At 37.0% G+C, this 7,441-nt stretch overlaps 1 protein-coding gene across 1 annotated transcript in view; it reads left to right on the top strand.

The window, feature by feature from the left end:
* gpat2 (glycerol-3-phosphate acyltransferase 2, mitochondrial) overlaps positions 1 to 7,441 on the top strand; it is a 174,874-nt gene that overhangs the window by 3,448 nt on the left and 163,985 nt on the right. The window contains exon 2 of the mRNA XM_005738287.1: positions 4,012 to 4,077. The gene's annotated coding sequence lies outside the window, so the exon portion shown is untranslated. The remainder of the gene's footprint in view (positions 1 to 4,011; positions 4,078 to 7,441) is intronic.

Raw genomic sequence — 7,441 nt, 5'->3', positions numbered from 1 at the left:
CTTTTTGTCTGTGTGAATTATTTCATTTGGAAAGTGTCCAAGATAGTGTCCTGTTCTTGAGTGAGTCCAGCAGTTTGCACCTTTTTGTAAACTCTCTGCATTTACATTTATGAAGATGTCTCTTGATTGTAGACCCTGACTTCTTGAGAGTGTCCTTGAGAGGGTAAAATATTATGATTTTTTTTTTTTCTCTTAACCATGGAAAGAATTCTGTCATGGTGTACAGCAGACAAAATACGTCTTTCTGAAAGTGGAACAAATTAATTTATTCCTTTGTTATGTTCTGCCGTGTGCAGCTACCAAAACTCCCATAGAGGTTCATTATCTTGTTAATAGTGTTAGCTCCTCTTTGTGTATGATGCTGGCTTGTGGGCTTCTCTGAGAAAGAAACAAATCATATAGGTTTGGCTTCCTAGTATAACTCATAAACGTACACCTTGAAGCAAATGATTCATAAGCTGGAGAGAAAATGGAGTGGGGAAAGGAAAATTTGCTGCTCCATTAAAAAAAGCTAGGACATGTTACTGGGAACAACCCCCAGTGTTTTTTCAGCACTGCAACTGGGCTGACAAAGAAACAGAGTTTGGTTAAGCCACTTTAAGTAGACATTACTTGATGAACTTATTTACAAATAATATTGTAACTGCAAACTACCAACCCACAAATAAAGCTGTCAGATAAACAAATAAAGCAAATAAATAAGAATAAATTTAAATAACAATAATCAAATCAAAATAATTCACGGCTGTCCCACCAACTTATGATTAAGTAGAGCAACTTCAGTAACTGCTGATATTATTTAAGACTCTTTCTCTCCAGTCAGTTTTTCTATACTAACTTCATTAATTCTTCCTCCAGTGCAGATTCAACGTGTCTACCAAACCCTGTTCCTACTAGACTGTTCAAATAAGACATAATTAATGGTAAGACTTAAGTTTTAAATATGATAATTTTATCTCAATTAAGAGGATATGTTGAGACATTCCCTAATCTACTGCTGCTACTCACCCACTCCGACACACAATGAATAAGCAGTGCAGATTCAAACTTTAGAGTTAGTTAAACTTGCACACAAAAACGATCAAATTCAGTACAAGGACACACAAATACAGAGCCAAGATTAAACCTTAGGGCGTCTCTTTAAGTAAGAGTTCAATTATCAGAGCACCAATCAACTGATAAACAGTGGACATTAGGTTTGCTTCTAGAACAGCTTAATTACTATAAACTCGACTAAATTCAGCATCATTATACAGAGAGCTATCACAGCCTCCTCTGTCCAGGTCAGGTATCTATGCAGTCAGAGCATTACTTGCCTTTGAGATCCAGCCGAGGTTGATCAAAGTAACTGAGCTCACCTACATGTATGTGGGTGTACAGAGCTTTGAAAATGCTGGAATAAAAAAAAACAAAAAACGTCCGCTCTAGAAGCACAGTGTGCCTTTATTATATGGCTACTGCTAACCCCAAATGATAGTGAAAGTTATTCTCATTATGATTTAATGTTATGTGAAATTATTATATTTATAGCACATATAATTGCAGTTTATTCTTGCATGGATTTTCTTTTTGGATTTGTTTAGTGGAAAGATAGTCCCGCTCTCTGGCTGGAGACTCCTGCAGGACTCAGTCCCATAAATCTGTAGATATACATTTACTTCGTGTGTGCAGAATTACTGGGAGCATAAATCCCTGTGATAAGCTTCCTCCCCGATGGCCTGTGCTGCTGCTTTTTTAAGGAGATTGTTTTTCAAAAATGCTGACACATGACAGGGTACAGTGGTATTACCAGATTGAACAAAATATTAGCCTCAGAAATACAATACTTGCAGGAAGGATTTCTAACCATTCATCATATTTCTGTATGGTTTTAAATAAGATTGTGTGGGATGAGCGCAAACAGGCAGACGTATTGATATCGTAACTGTAGTCTCAGCACTATATTACCATGCCAATAGCAATCAATTGATGTGATGTTCCACCTGAACTTATTACCATTACTGTTAATTATTGTTTTTATTGTTGTACCCACTGTCTGAAGAAAGAAGAAGCAAAAAAAAATACCTATTGGAGGATAGTAGATAAATAACATTTGTACTCTTAGAGACTCGTTCAATAAAAATCTGACATCAGTGCAACAATATACTCCTTTCTGTTGCAGAACTTCAATTTTACTCTGCAGTGAAGATTAGTATCTGAAGAGGCCCCGTAACTTTCAGTAGTTTTTCAAAATATTTTCTAATAAGAATTTGATTTTTGTGCTGTCTGCATCAGATTGCACGTTTCTCTACTGATTGACAAACTAAACTATATCACGATACGGCTTGGCTCACGCTGATAAACTAAAAATTAATTTTTCTGAAAAGGTGACTTCATGGGAATTTTTAAAAGTGATAAACGATGCTGTGATCAAAGTTAGATTTGGTCACAGATTTGATGTCATATTCTATCTCTAACTATAAAATGGTAAATGGACTGGTTCTTATATAGCGCTTTTCTACTCTTCTGAGCACTCAAAGTGCTTTACACAACTTGTGCATTCACTGTGCATTCACCCATTCACACCCATTCGCACAAGCACATTGTTCTAGGTGCTTTCTAAGTAACATTCACACACATTCATACTCCGATGGATGCATCGGAGAGCAATTTGGGGTTAATATCTTGCCCAAGGATATTTGGCATGCAGACTGGGGGAAGCCAGGAATCGAACCACCAACCTTCCGATCAGTAGATGACCTGCTCTACCGCCTGAGCTACAGCCACCCAAGGACATAATTAAAAGAGATAATAAAATGCGCATTTAGATAGAATATGGATTACTTCAGCAGACTTGGCAGTGCTTTTTGACATACCATCTTTAATAATTTTACATTATTAAATAAACTGGCAGATGCATCTGCAGCTGTCTGGCTTATTATGAGCATTTAAGAATAAATTTAGTCATTTGGAATTGGAATCACAAGTGTTTTCTGCACGAATATCCAGACAAACATAAAACTTTAATTGATTTTAGAAGAATACTACTTGCAGCCTTCTTGCTATGCATATTAGGGTAAAGGAAAAATGAAAAAAATAAAGTGAGACAGTTTTCACCCTCTGACTGGGACTACGTGAGAGAAGCCTATATGTGTGTCATCTTACATGAGCTGATCCACATTTCAAGTGGCTGCATGTGTACAGGGCTATTCAGCGACAGTTGGTAATGAATTGGATTACCTTCATTAAAACAGTAATGTCCAGCTGTATACAGTTTGCTTATATCATGGTAAAAAGAATATAGTGTTCGTTCACTGCAATCAATTGAGCTCTTAGTTAGAGGATTTCTCTTCCTCTCACATCTTATCCCTCTCCTGTCTCATTTGTCTTCACTCACTGCATTGATGTCTTCCTATTACCACTGATTTGACTTGTCTGTTAGTGAATACCTAATCACAGTGAAGATGCCACGCTTTCATTCCTTGAAGGCTTTCTCCTTTGCTCTCATTTCATCGTTGGGGTGACAACTGTTCCTTGCTGGAAGGGGAGATGTGCCACATTCAGTTTACACAGCCATAAAAGAAGCCTGTGCGTGGCATGACCTGCTTTGCACACCTGCCTACACACAGACGCCCATGCGCATGCATGTATTGTTTGAAATGTAATGTTAAAGGATTTCTTTATGCACCCAAGGACAGTTCTGTAGGTAGCTTTGGGGGGTGCCTTCGGGGTTGATCTCAAGGTCTTGGTCAGCAGTGCACAGCTATGCTATGGAAAAATTTATGAATAAGTGATGTAGCTGCTGTCCTGTCTAGAAAATTCATTTTAACCTTATCTCTTCACTAACTCAGTCTTGGTGTCACTTAATTATAGGTAAAGTTAAAGCTTTTCTTTCTGGCTCATGTCGCTAAGAAACATATTTTGTAGTGATAATTTGACAGTACCAAGACTTTGTGTCATATTTGTTGATATTTTTTACATTTGATCTCATCTTACTTAATGGTCCTAACAAGTATTTTTGATTCTTTCAAGACAGCGCTGAGCGTCCATTCTCCAGTGGTCTTCACCTGACAAACCCTGTTGCTGCTTCAGCTTAAGGTAGGACAGATTCTGTCTTTGCCATCATAGTCTTATGAATATGTTGGCACATTTGAGTCCATTGTTTTAAGTCACTTCCAGTAAATGCTCTGGAGGGTCAGCTGTCTTTGAGATGTTAATGTCTTGGTCAGTGATCTGAAACTGTTCTGAATAGGTAACTTAGTTGCCATGTTAAAAGTGACCATAGCAACAGGAAGTTGTGGTCACTATTACAAGTATTTTTGTTAACAGTGGCAAAAAGAAATGTTGTTTGAACTTTGAATGTGGTGTTTCGAGAGGAATTTAAAATAAATGAAAGTTCTCTGATCAAAAATAAATTGTTATCATATAGAAAAGATGTCTTTGTAAAAAAAGAAAGTTTTGCAACTTTTTGACACCCCTCATACATATTTTATAGCAAAACAAAATTGGCCAGCCATACTCGGTAAACACTATGATACATTCAAAATGTATCTTTGCATCTCAAAGCCTGTGCATGTCTACTCCTATTTTAAATGCAGTAGTGCTACAAAAGAGCATGAATATGGCTCAAGTCTTAGGATTTTATTTTTTTTTTTAAAGAAAAGGACACAAACTTTTTTTTTTTAAATTTAACAAGTTGTATCTCGTGTTTATGTGTTGCTCTGCACAGCACTACAGAGGTGCAGCAGTTATCTCCGTCTCCTCACAACAAGAACGTCTTGGTGTCTAATCCACAAGCTGGCTGGAGTCTTTGTCTGTAGAGCTTGCATGTTCTCCCTGTGCCTGTGTAGGTTTTTTCTTGGTACTCTGGCTTCCTCCTATAGTCCAAACACATACATGTTAGGTTAATTGGTGGCTAAACTTGCCTGTTGGTGTGAATGGTTGTCTGTCTTTCAGTTTTAACAGTCCAGGTTGTACCTTGCTTCTAGGATAGATTACAGCCCTCCTGTGACCCTGAACTGAAAAGGCAGTTAAGAAGATAGATGGATAGATTTTTTTTAACGCTTTATTTTTGGAAGTGTGGTTAGTGAGTGTGCTAAGTTCTGTTCAGCCTGAGATCAATCATTTGTAACACAAAGATGAAAAAAAAGATGTCAAGAGTAAGAAAAATAAATGACCGGAATAATAAACATGGGGAAGGTGTTGGTAACAGACTTGTTAAATATTTGTGCGTCCGCTCAGAGTCACTGGCACTGGAGCGATATAAAGACAAATCACCATTCTGGACCTGGGCGACAATATAGCCTATTTGATTTGCATTTGAGTTTTAGAAGTGTTGTGAAACTCGATCCATCTCTCCATTCTGCTCTGCTTTTTCACAGCATGTCATAGTAGGAGTGCAGCTAAGCGAGTTAGTGCAGATGTCTCTCTCGGGATTGTTTTCCAACTCCTGCTGCGGGATCCTTAAATGCTCCCTCGGACAACAAAAATATCTAATCTCTAGTGTTTCTGCCCCAGGGCCTCTTACCATTTGGGCTGACCTGAGAGGCCTGTGATGTATGTGCCTAAGAGCTAGGGCTGGGCAATATGGCCTAAAATCCATATTGCGGTATAATTTGAAGCATGTGCGGTAACGATATATATCATGATATATTCTTTTCTTCTGTATAACGTATTTTCCACACTATAAGGCACACTTAAAATCCTTTAATTTTCTCAAAAAACGAGACTGTATGAATTCTGGTTGTGCTTACTGACTTGATTGATTGTCAGAGCATTACGGCTGCCATAGTGAGGAGCTTCGCAGAGTAATCTGGGTCCAAAACTCCATCCACTTCAGGTCCCAAAGTCAAACGAACACTGAGAGTTAAAAACGGTCTAAATTCTTCCATCTTTAATAAAATCATCAGCGTTGCTGCTTTACCAGGTGTAACAATTTAACATCCAGGCATCCATGAAAACAGAATTTATTAAATTTAACGGAGTTAGAAGTTAACAGGAAGTTAGCTCGCTAGTTTCCACCTAAACATTTCATACCATGTTCTGACAGAGATTTTTGAAACTAATTAAAACGTACAGCTTGCTATTATTATGAAAATAAGAACCAAGGTTCAAACGTACCAAAACTAAACTGAGACAAGCAAACCAGCTCTGGGGATTATATTAGAAGAGCAGTGTTTCATCTTAGCTTACATCTGTATGTTTGCACAAGGTCAAGCCTGACTTCCTTACACATATCAGAGCAGGATTTTCATAGTTACTAAAATTGAAGTTATATCAGATTTTTGGTTACTAAAGTAAAAAGTAAACTATATTATGTCTTTGTAAAACTAAAAAGAGAGACATACTTAAGAGATGTCTTTAGTTTCGGTCTTTTGTCAATTTGGTCAACACAATAAGTATTGTGTACAAGTATTGATACTTTTACACTGAATACTAATCAAGCTACTGAAATTAAACAGATTAAAAACAATATTTAAAAACTGAAAATGCAAACTAACAAAATAAAACAAAACAAAGCTTTTATAAAAACAAGTTTTAACAAATCAGTCAGTACAAACAGTGCTACTCCTTGACAGCTTCCCCTATGTAGCACAGACTGTTACACAGTGCTACTATGTTTTAGACATCACAGACATCACGTTGTCACAGAAAAGCCAGTTGATGTTTTAGACCACATAGCTGAATTCTTATATACTTTGGAAATGTTAATATCAGTCTCATTCTTCTAATAATATTTGTGTTTGAGGAAAGAAACAATAATGAGAGGATAAAGTTATGCACAAGTTTGTTAAATGGAAAATTAAATTAACAATTATTATTTTGTAAACATATTTCTTATTTTTACATTTTCATATTTTAAAGTATGTCATTAGTAGTAGTCATATCTACAGCAGACAAATAATTATTGGAAATTAATTACAGCCCTCGAAGTACTACTCATGTCTCAATTTTTCTTTTCTTAAAATTGTTATTAAATCTCAAGTCCCTGGCTCTTCAGTCTCTAACACTTCTAAATATTCTTACGGAGCTTATTGTACTTCTGTCCATTTTTGTCTCCAGTCAACTGACAAACTAACCTCATACCGTCTCTTATTTCTCCTGAGATGTCACTGACTTCTGAGCCACAGGAATAGGCTTGAGGGAGGCTTTTAATACTGTTGATCTCTTTTTACTTTTGTCCGTGTTTTGTGCTCTCCTGAAGCATATGCTCTCACACAAAGCCGGTATTCTCTCCCTTAACTGCGCATCGTGTCACACTTTTTCTTGCCAGGAGACAGAGGGTGGGCATCTACAGCCTTGTGGGTGTAAATGTATCTATAAGTATCTTTTTATCTTAACACCCAAACCACCACTTCCACCACGTGCGATCAGCCATCCCTCGTTCTGGCCAAACTTGTAAACAACTTTTCATCTGAACTCATGCTGGTGGTATAAAGGGCTCTTTTAAATTAAAAAAAAA

This window comes from Pundamilia nyererei, unplaced genomic scaffold, assembly GCF_000239375.1.
Source record: "Pundamilia nyererei isolate P.nyererei 1_Seehausen unplaced genomic scaffold, PunNye1.0 scaffold00082, whole genome shotgun sequence".
Taxonomy (NCBI): domain Eukaryota; kingdom Metazoa; phylum Chordata; class Actinopteri; order Cichliformes; family Cichlidae; genus Pundamilia; species Pundamilia nyererei.
Note: the sequence above shows the minus strand (reverse complement) of the source record. Positions and strands in the feature narration are given on the sequence as shown.